The sequence below is a fragment of the Macrobrachium rosenbergii genome, chromosome 54 (genome assembly GCF_040412425.1).
Source record: "Macrobrachium rosenbergii isolate ZJJX-2024 chromosome 54, ASM4041242v1, whole genome shotgun sequence".
Taxonomy (NCBI): Eukaryota; Metazoa; Arthropoda; class Malacostraca; order Decapoda; family Palaemonidae; genus Macrobrachium; species Macrobrachium rosenbergii.
In genome coordinates, this window is record NC_089794.1 from 46,706,663 (window position 1) to 46,722,041 (window position 15,379).

The window sequence follows — 15,379 nt, forward strand, 5'->3', positions numbered from 1 at the left end:
AAAATCTCTTAACATTAAAAGCTACATGCAACCATAATAAAGGCGTCATACAGCGTCACTCTTTATGCCACAGTTTGCCGAACGGAGGCTGCTTCAAAACCGAATTTCGTTGGGAATGGTGCATAACGTGCTTCCTGAGTAGTACACTATATATATGTATATATATAAATATATATATATATATATATATATATATATATATATATATATATATATATATATATATATATATATATATATATATATATATATATATATATAAATGGATGGATGTGTGTATGTTCCACATACACTCTGATTGCATTGAGCATTCTCAGCCAAACTTGGTATACATACGACTTACTATCTCGAAAAGAACACTATCTGGGTATGACATCACTGGCACCAGAGGCTGGGGGGTGGTGTGGAAAAGGGGGTGACATGTTAAAATAACACAGAATTACAGACATTAGTTTCTAATCCATAGTTTTCGAGGTTGCTGAGATGAATAGTGACGCTTCCGATGCACTTTAAGTCCAACTTCAGCCCCGATAGAAAAGGGGGTGTGAGAAGTGTGGGAAGGGGGTGACATGTAAATATAACTGAAAAAAAAACAGATATTAGCGTCTAATCCATATTTTTCAAGCTCGCTGAGATTTAATAGTGATACTTCCTATGCCCTTTAAGTCAAAGTTCAGACCCAAGGAAGGGGGGTGAGAAGGGGTGGGAAGGGGGGACATGTAAAAATAACCGAAAATGACAAATATTAGTGTCTAATCCATAGTTTTCGAGGTTGCTAAGATGAATAGTGACACTCCCAATGCTCTTCAAGTCAAAGTTCAGCCCCGATAGGAAGTGGGGGTGAGGAGGGGTGAAACACAAAATGTCAAAAATCCTGGGCAATGTAGCTGAAGCAACTATTTTAACAGGAAAGGGAGAGAGTGAGAGGGAGAGGAAGTGAGAGAGAGAGTAGAGGGGGTGTTGGCAGAGAGAGAGAGAGAGAGAGAGAGAGAGAGAGAGAGAGAGAGAGAGAGAGAGAGTTTATTGGTTGTTATTCAGAGTTTCCCAGAAGCGCTGGGTTGGTCATATATATATATATATATATATATATATATATATATATATATATATATATATATATATATATATATATATATATATATATATATATATATATATATATATATATATATATATATATATATATATATATATATATATATATATATCAACACGAATTTCGTTGGAAATGGCGTATAACATGTTTCTCGAGTAATAGAGTCACACACAGACAGTGAGAAATTTACACACACACACACACATATATATACATATCTTTTCCAATAATCATTATAAGTTTTTGAATGACATACGGTACATGTGACTACTAAAACTACAGATTTGTTACCTTGCCTGCATTTGTTAAAAATGTTGCACACGTTTTTCAATGAGCTGACCTACTGAACTATTCATAGAATTTCCTTAGTATCCTAACTTATACAGATGTTCGTAAATATGTATATATTCAGCGTTTAAATAATAATAATAATAATAATAATAATAATAATAATAATAATTAAATCTCTGTTTGACGGATAAGAGACTGTTTCTGACAAAGAGAAACCATACCTTTCTGACAATAATTTACTTACAACAGTTGATACGAAAGTGATGTATCATGCCAATACTTGAATAATCCTATATTTTTGCCATACAAACCATGCGTCCTTTTGTTCATTTTTTTCTTTTTACTTAATCGAGCGTAATATGCAGATCCTTCACCATATATTCATTGTTCCTCCCAACACCCAGTTCCTTCCACCTCTCCCGCTCTCTCTCTCTCCCCTCTCTCTCTCTCTCTCTCTCTCTCTCTCTCTCTCTCTCTCTCTCTCTTGAGTAGCATTTGAATTGCAAAGGTTCTCTCAATGTATTGATACATTCTCTATTTTTCTCCACTGTGTTATGACCTTTGAACTTCATTGTGCAATCTGGAATCTCTCTCCCTCTCTCTCTTGCAACGGTAATTGTTACTAAATCTTGCATCGTGTAAGCTGTAAAGTAACTGGATGGAAACTTATATTATTTTTAATGGATTCTTTTCCCCTTGAAGGCTGGCTTTGTGTGTATATAGCTATCAGTCAGTTTATATATCTATGTATATATGCTATCATATCATATATTATATATATATATATATATATATATCAATTGATATATATATATATATATATATATATATATATATATCATATTGTAGATATGTATATATATATATATATATATATATATATATATATATATATATATATATATATATATATTTATATATATATTTATATATATATATATATATATATATATATATATATATATATATATATATATATATATATATATATATATATATATATATATATATATATATATATATATATATATATATATATATATATCCTATATATATATAACATCCTGTGATTCACTGAAGTAATGCCATAACCTTTCCCTTGCTTTCCTTCCGACCTATTTTATTCTCACTGAAGGACACGAACACAAAGAGAGACAGAGGGAGGCAGAGTGAGGCAAAGAAAGTTGAGAGAATCTCTCAAGAGAGAAGTGACGGCTACATCAGAGAAATAATGAGGAGCCACCTTATAGATAAAGTCAGTGCCTCCCAAAAAAAGTTTGTTGGACATTAATGTGAAAATGAAGAAACCGTTCCTTCTTCTTCTTCTTCTTCTTTCTTCTTCTTCTTCTTCTTCTTCTTCTTCTTTTTTAATATTATAATTCAGAGCCTTCTCCCAGTGGGGTCGGGTAGTCGATTTTATTCTCTAAATTCTCAATCCATTTATACTCATAACGCATTGCTCCCTGATTCTGGTGCTTATTTTCAAGTTGTTTCTATTTCAACCTTGACAGGTCCTTGAACACGGCACTAATTTTCATTTGTTAACATTCGTAGCTTGATCAATATCTCCATCACAACTGATGATCCACGTTTTTCAGGGTATTTTTCTTCATATAAGGTGAATATGTACTTTTTTTTTTTTGTTACGAGGTTCACTAAACTTTCTATACAAACTAGAACATTCTCGTCATTCGACACTTTAAAAAAAAGGACAAAGAGACAGGATTTTTTGCGGGGTCTGTTCAGCGAGAAACTGGAGAACAAGATTCCCTGGACAACATCAGACACCTGTAAATTCCGACAAAACCTCCTACGGTGCCATAATGAATAGACTTGGACGCATCCATAGGGGTTGGCTCCGAATAACCTCTTTCTGCTGGACAGCTGAAGTCAGTTTCAACGCCCCCTACCTTAACCCCCCCCACCCCTCTCTCTCTCTCTCTCTCTCTCTCTCTCTCTCTCTCTCTCTCTAAGACATCTCAAGGATGTCCTCCAAGATCCAACAGTGCCGAGTGTGAGAATATCTCACAGGCAAGATTTGCACAAACTAATGCTGACAATGGAAATCGCTTACTCAATTGTTGAATAACTTTAACAGAGCGTGACGATCTTTCGGGACGCTATTTGTCTTTTGACCTATTTTCGTGTCCGCTCTCACTTCTCAATCCGCTTTATTTGTTGTTACGATTTCGTCATTTTCATTTGTAGTGTTTTTTTTTTTTATTTTACTGTATTTAAACAACTGGGGTTCGTCTTAATCTTAACCCGGAAAAAAGCTGTACTTAAAACTCTGGATACAATGCATCTTTGGTTCATTTGTAAACACAAATGTATAAATGATGACCATCTTTGAAAGAAGCAGAGCTAAGCTTTAGGTTTTAAATTTGGTGCTGGATTTCGACATCCGTTCAGAATATAAAAATCAGCAAGAAGAATAGTCCAGATATACCTGATATTTTCTTTCTTTCCCTGCTGACCTTTATCAGCCTCTCCATCGCTGAATACCTTACATTAACGCCATGATAACTTTTCTTCGATCAGTTACTAGTCCAGTCATTCATTAACCTTCAAAATCGAGCCCGAAATTTGCTCTGGTCGGACTCTATCCGTGACGTCATGACGAGTGTGTGACGTCATCTCGCTGAGCATTGTGGGAAGTCGTCAACCCTTGCTCTCAGCTACACCAGCAGTCTTGTCCGAGCAGTGAGACGAAGTGGAAATCTAGTGGCCCTGTGTGTCTATCGTCTTCTCTCTTGAATCTCGATTGAACGCGATCTCGTAACTTAAAATTATCTTGTGTGAATGACTTTAGATTTGTGTGATTTATAACAACTGTCAGCCGTCAAGAGAATCAGCCCACACTTTGTGCGAAGTGGCGGACGGGAAAATAACTGGTTTAAAGTCTTCTGTCAAGTGAGAAGGTAAAATTTCTTCTTCCATTTTGGTTTGTTGCCTTTGACCATGCTCTGCTTGAAAGAAATTTCTGACAGAAATGAGGCGTACACACTAATAACGGGAAAATACCTCCCATGTAAAAACTATATACTCTATATCGGTATTTGTAAACGCCCACAGCAAGTACCCAACCACTGTTTGTGTGTGTGTGCGTACGTGCGCGCGTTTGAGCGAGTAGTAAGTACTACCTGGAATTAGGCTAGTAAAGGTTAGCATTCAATTACCTGTTCGTTCCTCGAAGAAATTATCCTGATTTTATTAGGTCGCCAGGTATGACGCGGCCGACGAGCGCGGTTCTGAAAAAAAAAAAATAGATTGTATTAGGCTTATGGAAGGACTCCAGCGGAGATATGTTAGGCCTATGTCATACTCGTATGTAACCAGCCATTCCATGTAATTAGTAGTATATAGACAGCTGGTTTTTGAATAATGGTCCTAAATGTATAAGCTCAACGAAGGTTGTTACTTTTGTTTTATGTGAGTAGTTATTTTACAACAACATGAGACTAAGGATAAAGGCGTATGTTTATCTCAGAACTTAAGTAGTCTGATTACAAGGAGCCAAATAAAGCTAGTCTCCTGCTAGCACGGTCTCTTACTCGGTGAGCATTCAACAGAAAGCTTGCACTAAAATGGACCCCCCCCTTTTTTTTTGTTTGCCTTTATTTGTCTGTTAAAATGAATGTATGTGTCTGTTGTTATGCGTATCAGCGAAATTTATCGAGCTCGATACCACTGTCCAGTGACTTTCATTCCTCGGCTACCAAGCTATAGATTTTTCTTGCTCATGTTGTCCTAGACTATTATTTATGGCCTTTCTTCCATTTAAGATGCATGTTCATCGCCCCCTTCATGATGGATTCCTTCTTTTACCCTTTGGACATAGAGGGTATGAGTCAGAGGGTATTTCAAACTGAAGGTCTGGTTAGGTGTAATGGTTTAGTGTTCAAGCTGGAAATTATCTGCTGAAGACCACGTTATGATGACAAAATGAGGGAAAATAAAAGTTAAGATATTGTCATATAAAGCCAGTTTTCGGTCTTGAATCTAATCATCGTGCTTGGGATTAATATATTAAATGTAATGAAACCTTCCTTCAGGTCGCCTTGTATTCTGAGTCTTGTTTCCTTAATATTCATTCTTCTTGAAACACAATGCTTCGGTGTTAAGGTGAAGCTTGAAATATTTTTATTTAACCACAGCCGTCGTATTTTTAGCATCTTCGTAAAAATATTTATAAAAAGACCTAGTTTGCAAAATATAACTTACAAAGTACTTTCAAGGCTTTAAGAACCTATCGTCCAAATGTAAGTTTCATTGCATATTACAACGTTTAGTGAAAGACGTAATGTTTTTAATTATCATATTCATGATTGTTAGAATCCTTTCGGTAATAGTAATTCTCGGGTATATGGCTCGCTGGATAATTGTAATAAAAGTAGAGATTGGTGGTAACCATAGCTTGCAGTACATCACTAGGGTCTATTGTTGCCTCCAATACTTGCCTTCCGGTTCACTGTCAAAAATAGCTCGTTATTAATTTACTTATGGCAGGGTGTTTGGCTCCCCCTCCTTTCTGTCTTGCTTATCAGCCGCAACTATTGAATCGTCACTGACAAAGGTAGCCCAGTTGCTTTGCCTGATGCAAGTGTATCACTTTGACAGAAATATATATATATATATATATATATATATATATATATATATATAATATATATATATATATATATATATATATATATGATGTATATATATATATAGAGAGAGAGAGAGATTGCAGTTTTATATACATTTGTCAATCGAGCATTTTATGAATGCGGAGAAGCTTGCTTTTAAAAGAACTAACACAATACATATTGCCACGCAATTTGCAAGTAACAAACTAATGATTACACACTTGAGAAGCTAAATGACATTTAGAACTTAATATATATATAAAACACACGCATAAGTCGGCGCTGTAAGAATTCGTTATTCTTACTGCTCAGACTTGTCTGCTTGTGTTTTATATGTTATTAGAGTTTTAAATGTCATTTAGCTTCTCAAATGTAATCATTGTCTTCCTTGATTTATAAAATTTATAACACGAATTCTCCAGGATATTGAGCCGTCAAGTTTTAGAACGAATATTTTATATACTTACAGTATGTATATAATGTGTTTAATATATATATATATATATATATATATATATATATATATATATATATATATATATATATATATGTGTGTGTGTGTGTGTGTGTGTGTGTGTGTGTGTTATTTATTAGTTGTACTAACCTCTTACGCAGGCTATCATTCTGTTACTCAATAGTGTTACGGCTTTGGATTGGAAAAGGCAAAAGTTTAGAAATGACACGTGTTGCTATATATATATATATATATATATATATATTTTTTTTTTTTTTTTTTTTTTGCAGTAGCTATGTTAAATCTCACTTTGTCATTTTTGAGGCCTTGATGGTAGTTTGATTATCAAAATTTTATTGCAGTCCGTAAGATGAAACAGATACTGTAATGACATTTTTTTCGTAAGAAACAGCCGAAAGTAAGTAAAAATTCTAATCAGTCTCAGTTCAGCAAAAATAAAGTAGGAAACTCAGGGAAGTAAAGTAAATGGAGGAACACTGATTACAGGATATATATATATATATATATATATATATATATATATATATATATATATATATATATATATATATATATATATATATATATATATATATATATATATATATATATACTGCATATATGTATGTATGCATGTAGCCTATGTAGCCTATATTGTAGGGTCCATCCGTGGTTGTTATAGATTCTCTTGAAAATCTAAAAACCAGTCTACTCTAATCAATGTGTATAACATACGTGTCTCTTCAGAGGAATGTGTCTTTTTCTTTTTAATTATCAACGCAAACTCAAAATATTGATTATTACTGCTTTTAAAGTGATGCCAGATCTGTAAATCGATTTGATACAGTAAGTGGCCGCAATATACGCATTCATCACAACGTTGTGTTCTTGTAGAACTGGAGCTGACCCCGACTCGAGTATGTTTGACTCTTGTTGCAGATTGTATGGAACGTTGGGTTTTCTCTATGCATTCCTGTAGGGGGGGAATGCCGTCAGTACACCTCAGACACGGTGCACTGTAGGCATTACTTTGCAGCGCCCCTTTGGCCCCTAGCTGCAATCCCTTTCATTCCTTTTACTGTACCTTCATTCATATTCTTTCTTCCATCGTACTTTCCACCCTCTTCTAACACTTTTCTTAGTGCAGCCGCGAGGTTTTCCTCATGTTACACCTTTGTGACCTTTTACTCTCAATTTTCCTTTCAGCGTTGAATGACCTCATAGTTCCCAGCGTTTGGCTTTGTCCTAAATTGTATACTCTCTCTCTCTCTCTCTCTCTCTCTCTCTCTCTCTCTCTCTCTCTCTCTCTCTCTATATATATATATATATATATATATATATATATATATATATATATATATATATATATATATATATAACGTTTATTAAACATTTTCATTGGTAGTTGATTTTATATAGTTGCTGTTTACCCTGATACTGTTAACATACTGCTCTCATTATTAGGTCTTTTGACATATTCCTTTCGCATGTCCACGTAGCCTAGGGACTGAAAAAAATTAAGTATACCTCAGTTTAACCAGACCACTGAGCTGATTAACAGCTCTCCTAGGGCTGGCCCGAAGGATTAGATTTATTTTACGTGGCCAAGAACCAGTTGGTTACCTAGCAACGGGACCTACAGCTTACTGTGGAATCCGAACCACATCATACCGAGGAGTGAATTTCTATCACCAGAAATAAATTCCTCTAATTCTTCATTGGCCGGCCGGAGACGTGAACTCTGGCCAGCAGAGTGCTAGCCGACGACTCTACCGACTTTTCCAACGAGGAATTGTAGGGACTGAATAGGAACATGAAGCTGGGTTTGGCTTACACGGGATAAAAACGACCAACCATCGAATGGTCAACAATTTGACTTGGGAGTTGAATTTCACTCCTGCCACATGGTGCCATGCAGATAAACTAGCCCTTCATGCCTCAAAAAAAAAAAAAAAAAAGTAGTAGTCCCACTAAGTAGGCTGATGCAAATATATAGTGTTCGTATGGGTGTTGATCCATCATGGAATGCCGTTTTTGTTGTGCAATTATATTCATAGGCCTAACATTTTCAGCTGTCTTTTCATATCTTTCATGTTGCTTCTATACTTTTTCATTGAGTCTTCGGGATTAAGGCAGCCCGTCACAACAATGAGTAATTAGTGAATTAAAGTGATTACACTGTAGTAATGGGCGTCAGCCATGCATTCTATTTTAGGCCTAATCAACTAAATGGAGTTCGCCTTTTATCTAGTGTGAATGTTCATGAAAGGATAATTCTAATAAATGTAATTGCTGGGCGACGTGAGCAATCCTCTGATTGTCTGGGCCAGTTGCCTTTATTTTATATAACCTGGGCTGGTCGTTTCCAAAAATGTGAAACCAAATACCGCCAACCCTGGTACCACTCGGCTTTAGCTGTATGGCTGCATGGTATTATTCCTTGTAGTGCCCTATGTTAAATATTACACAAAGGCATTCGATGTGATGTTTTGTAGACTGTTAATTTGTTAATAAAAACCCATGCGGGCTTTTCCTGATTCAAGGCAACTTTTACACGTGGATTTTTTGGGCTTCATGATAAAGTTGTTCTTTCGGTTGTTTCTTATTCTCCTGAACATAATGATACTGTAGATTTGACAGTTAAAGTGGAGTACGCCCTCTAAATCTCAGAATGTCTGTGCACTAATTTGTAAATAACAAATGAATTCGCAGGTCTCACTTTGTTTGCGTCTTCAGTGGAGTGGGACCGGGAAAAAAAAAACCCAATGACTGTTCCACGTGGTGTTTCATTTTAAATTATGACCGCCACAGGTGTTAACGTGGTTCATGATGTTATCACCTATAATCTGTTTCAACTCATCTGTCCACTCACGGGTGACTGTGTGGCACATGTGCATGAGTAGCTCATGATTGGCTGAAAATCAACGTTTCCGATATCGTTGGCTCATTGCAATAAAAAACCTTTTCATCAATAACACATTTGAATTTTTTATATACAAGAACCCCTCATACCTTGTATAAATCACACTTACGGATTTGTATTGATAATATACCTTTGCAGGTACAAGAAAGACGAGCTTGTATCAGACAGTCTACTCATATCAACTGAAACGAATGATGGGCTTTCAATAATTACGTCTTATTCAACTGGTATAGCACAGGCTACACGTAGACCAATGCCCAGGTCATAAAAATTCCCTATCGCACAAACTTTATTACCTGAATATAAAAATAACTTTATGATACCAACCTTATATCTACGTCCGTAAACCAGAAAAATAACGTTTTTAATTGTTGACCGCTAGGACACGATTGGCAAGCGAACGATATAGGTGTATGCAACTGAGTCGCCAGGTATTTGATTTTACTGGCCTTCTAAGCACACTTTCATTCTATCTTAGTCAAAATTACTTTCTTATTGTAACCATTATTTATTCGTTCTCTCCAAGTAGCGTTCCATGTCTTACATTTTATATTTTAGGCAACTTTTATGCCGTAGAATGTCCACACACAAACGGTGACAGGAACTCAATAGAGCTTCAAACCTATGTCGATAAGTTATTTAGCAAAATACTCCTGAACTTGCCCAGTCACTGAGCTACTATAACGAATTGTATGTTAATAAAGAAATATATGAATATACAAAGTATTCTGAAAAGAAAACCACGATACCCTTGCCATGCATTAACGGAGATTTCCTGCCTTCCAGCCAAGTTGCTTTGGCTGTTTATTTCACCTACCTCGGACAGCCTGGTAGACAACAGTATTTCATGCTATTTCGAATATTACATTACTCATGTAACTCACGTGCAAGAAATTATTAAAATGAATTTAATTCGCTCTCGCACAGCCAGATGTCCTTTTATTTACCTACCATGACATGTAGCAATTATTATAGGTTTATCATTCGATTGTGTTCGATATGCGTAGACTATTCGATACCAGCTCGCCCTTTGTGTGCTTGTACTGTCATACTATCGATACAAATCGGCATGTTTAGATTTATATAAGAAGGTGTGAGGGCTCTTTGTATATATAAGCATTCAGATGTATTAATGAAGAAATAGTCTACATCTTTATGACAGCAACATTTATTTCAGCCAATCACGAGCTAGCTATGTGTATGCCTCATCTATGTAAAACTTATGTTGGTGAGTGGACAGATGAAATGAACTTGACTATAGTTTTCTTTTGGCTCACTCCAATCTCACGAGTTAAACATCATTTCGAAATGATGGTTAACAGCAATCTTGGATGGCCTGGTTCAGCTGCACCCAACGTTGCTCCAGTAGTTTATATATATATGGGTCTGCATGCCATTTTTCTTGTGTTTCTGTGGTGTTCTTGGAATCTGCAGCAGAGCAAATTGATGTTTTTCCTGTTTCGTCAAAATAATTAGCTTTTATGTTCCTTTTAGTTGTAGATATAGTGTGTCCCTTTTGGTTTAATATGATAATTTGCTCCTTTTTGCTTCGTTAAAGCAACTGGGTGTTCGTTTGGAAGCTGGGCGATGTGTTTCTTGTTCGAATTCGGAATGTAGGACGTCATGGGACTGAGAGATATGCCTTAGTCATGCAATTTGATGACGCTGATGAAGCAATCAACATTCATGGAGTATCAGTCTTTTGTAGTGTTTGTGAACACAACTTTCCCCGCGGATTCCTGGTGCTTGCAGCCTGAGAGAATCTCTCTGGACACCAGAACCTTTCGTTCGAGTCGTCATTGTTTGAGGATGAGTTTTTTTTTTTTTTTTTTTTTAATGAGTTGGTTCTCTTGAGTTCTTAGGCTACCGTATGGAAGCGATGATGCCTTCGCATTTATATTACAGTCAGGGCTCAAGTTGTGAATGCATAGTTGTCCTTTGCTTAGATTTTATTCATTTTGCAGTGCTTAGTAAACAGTTTTCAGTAATTGCATAGTTCGGTATATAGTTTTCCTTTTTCTGAGAGCGGTGACAGTGTAGAATTGATAATTAATGTGGAGTACGTCGTATAATAAAAGAAAAAAATCAGAATGTGTATGCATTTCATGTCTTATGATGAACTGTCTTACGATGAACTGAGTTTCCGGTTCTCTCAGAGCGCCTCTGTTGGATTGGGACCCTTGGAAAAACAAGCAGGTAACAGGCTGAATGGATAATTTCAACCACTGTACAGTTTCTATTGTGTAGTCTATAGTTTTAAGGCACTGAGCTGCGATTTTATCCAGTTAAAAGGACATTTAAAGGAAGTTTCCCCATTTTATTTTGAATATGAGATGAAATTTGCTTCATGGATTATGTTTTGTAGATGATATTTGTAGGTCAGGGAGAGGCCATGCCTATTCTTGTGATATTTTGTCTGTATTCTGAGCCACATAGGCTAGCTGCACTCCACTTGGGTGCCAACGAGATTCACCCTCCGCCTCTCTCTCTCTCTCTCTCTCTCTCTCTCTCTCTCTCTCTCTCTCTCTCTCTCTCTCTCTCTCTCTCTGCCTTTTACAGCCTCCCATTCATTTTCACCGCTCCTTGCTCCTTTTCTTCACTTGTAAATTGGTAGTCTCTTGACACGTACCGCAATTATCCTTGAGACAGTTATTCTGTTTGTTGTTCTGTATTTTCTATGAATTTTTACTTTTCCTTTGTTTTTTTTTTGTCTCTTGTGTTTGCTTATCGGAAGCATAATGAGTCGTGTCGGCAGTGGCCACCTTTCTTACACAAGCAGCTGCCTAATTACCGGAAATGTGGATAACATATGGATTCGAATTAACAGGTTAGCTAACATTGAGCTCTCATATCAGAGCACCTTTTAAAATGCAACTGTCTACATTATGGACCAAGGCTATAGAATTGTTTAGAAAGGATTCTTTTTTTTCCTGGTTTGAAGTAACTGAGGTTTTTAATGTATATGTGTTGATTCTGATGAAAATTCATGTAGGCCTCTATGGTGAATATGAACAATAGTTTGCTAGCCTATCTACATAGAGGTTGTGTATGTTGTTTTGTTACTGAATGGCCCGATATTTTGGCGTTAAATTAGAAATAGATTAACGCTGATATTGGGGAGAAGTTTCGTTATTTACGTGGAATCCACAAACGGACGTTTTGAATGACGCAGGCTGAAATCAAGCACGAATTTATCTAATCTCTTTTTGCGGAAACAAGTACTATTTGCACTTACGCACACACACACATTATTTGCTATCCCAGGAAATAGTTGCTCTTGTAGAAACAGCGCCATGCTTTCATCAGACTTCAGTAAGTTTAAACGACATAGATCAAGCAAGCCGAATTTATTTTGTTTAGTCGCCACGACTGGTCTTTCCGGAATTCATTTGACGTAGTTTACCGTCCCGTCCATTCAAGGTAACGCTTATCTCGTCGTTGTTGTAATGAAGTGAAATTACAAAAAAAAAAAAAATAATTGAATTCATAGCTGTTATTATTGTAAGGTTAGTCTGGCCTTGTGCCAACTCGGGCAGCCTGTACAGGTAATCGTGGCTTAGCACATGATTATTAAGGTTTGAGAATCACTTGACGCCATTTGCTGTCATTATAGACTAGTTTCCTGTACCTTGAAAACGGAGATTTTTGTGGTTGCAATAACAGAGTATCTACTTTTAGCTTAAAGTAGGTTGACCTTTGACTAGCCTGCCCCTAAATAAGGGAGAATATTTACCATTCCCTTAGGGCCACGGTTTCTTATGACAATGTGACAATTGCAGTATTAAAGGGTACATACAGCTGAAGGGTATTTTTATTCAGCGTTGAAAGGCGTTGATTATTTGTTTTCACATCACTTTACCTTCGTGCCCGTATCATTCGATGTTTCTTGTTGAAGTTGCAATGCTTATTTAAAAATGATGCTGAAATCTGAACAGAACAGTAGTCTTTTTTGCGTCCTCAACTTTTCGTTATTTTTTGTTTAGTGCTTTGGTACGTTAGCGGTTGTATGAAAACTGTAATTTTAACGGCTAGTTTCCTGGTTTGTCGTTGTTTGTTTTTAAGGACGGCATTTTTTGGAAAATGCAGACAAACCAATTCTATGGTCTTCCTCCTCCTCAGCTTAGTCTGGGTGGATGTTTTTAATGATCCTTTATCGAGGAGTTTCAGACTTCATTGAATGGCTCGTTCACAGTTTGTTTTGGCAAATATTTTACGGACGGATACCCTTCCTGACTCCAACCTTCCCTACTTATCCGAACTTGGGAAAGGTGAAAAGCGTAATCATTGGATTTTATCTTTCGCAATGTAGGCTACTTTCCTGTCAAAAATGACGCCAATACTTGAGTCATTTTACAGATTCATGATGCTTATGATAAATATATCAAACATTGTTGCTCTTCATTTTCCTGGCTTATTATTTTGTGACAGCTTAATATGAAGTTCGTTACTTGTAGACTCTGCCTTGCTTATTATTCTTGTTGTTACTCTTGTTCTGTTTGAAGTCAAGCCAGAATTGGACTTCTTACACGTTCCTTGTTTTCATTATATGGGAATTCAGTTAATTTTGATGCATTTCAGAAAAGCAGCAAGATTGTTTGTCAAGTCTGACGGATTTTCATCTCACAAAGTAGCTACTTTCCCGTTAATTGATCTTAGAATTGATAACACTTAATAAAGTGTAGTCGTTACTGGTTTGGAAGTCTTGAATGACTTTGACAGTGTGAGAAATATTGGCTAGTGTCTGCATCCTACAACAATTCCTTAGGAATGCCAGTTGCCGCTAGTGAAACTAAAAAATGGTCCCACAAGTACGATTAATACGACTTTTGCAGCGGTTAGTTTTATTTCTCTCTTCAAGTTCCTTTCCACGGCTTCCTACTTTTCGCTGCTTTCCGCAATACTTCCTACACTCATGGTTTTTCTTCTTGCCATTTTGAGATTTTGTGTATAAGCGGTAATGGCTCTACTAATGGCGGTCTGCTGTAAAGTTTCTTAATGGCTGTATTTATGTCTGCTGAAGTTCATGTGCTTGTTTGGCAACGGCTTTCGCAAAATTCTTCCTTTTTCGCTGGAGCGGAAAATCGGGACTTTTCATGATCTTGTTCTTTAAGGAAAAAGACCCAACAATTCTTTGAAACTGTCACTTTGGAAATTTAAGTTATGCGCCAGTATTTATAACAGACAACAGTCATCAGGTACATTACTATGCTTTGATCAGAACGTGTCAGTTAGTAGCTGGGCGAATACAAACTTTTCCTAGTACAAGAATACTAGGAAATTATATTACTGTTTTGTTTTATTAATTATTAAAGAAATTTCACTATGAACTTGGTTCATGAACTTGTAGACGAAATACCAGTGGATTATGGTGATATAAGAAGACAGACCAAGTAATAGGAATGAGACGAAAAGGGTCCTCTTATACTTTAGGAAGACCTTGAAACTGATTTTATCTGTAAATTTTCTCAGTCTTTTTTAAGTGTCCATCCATTCATTCATTTATTTTCTTATATCAGGTTTGAAGTATATATATGTGATGTCATTTTCGCAATACCTCTTCCAGTCAAATCTCTCCAAAGACCTTGGATTGTTATTGAGTCGACCATTCAGCAAATTAGGTTAGAATCAACTTTATTAACGGCGCTTATTCGACTTTCAGCTTCATTGACTCTACTTTTGAAAAAGGTGCAGTCCTGAATTTGTTCTTTCCTTTTCCTGGGTGGGCCGGTAGGTGTAGGGTTAAGTGGGACGGTGTTTTATCTCGCGTCAAATAGTACAAAACTTTTCCGAACCTGACAAGGAAAAGAATGTTGGAGTTAATAACCGTTTATGTGATAACAAATGGCATGGGGAGCAGTGTGCTTTAGTTGAATTTAATGTAAAGTGGTTGACTCGTGGTTTTTTTTATTTCCACACATTAGGCTGGGGTTTGAGGAGTCAAATAGAGACCCGAGTCTGTCTGTTCCACTGACGGTTAAACGGAA

The 15,379-nt window shown here is 36.3% G+C and overlaps 1 protein-coding gene across 2 annotated transcripts in view; it reads left to right on the plus strand.

Annotated features, from left to right (window-relative positions):
* The first annotated feature begins 4,059 nt into the window (after positions 1 to 4,059).
* Tsp74F (Tetraspanin 74F) overlaps positions 4,060 to 15,379 on the plus strand; it is an 84,018-nt gene continuing 72,698 nt past the window's right edge. For both annotated transcript variants that reach the window (XM_067098177.1, XM_067098176.1), the window contains exon 1: positions 4,060 to 4,308. The gene's annotated coding sequence lies outside the window, so the exon portion shown is untranslated. The remainder of the gene's footprint in view (positions 4,309 to 15,379) is intronic.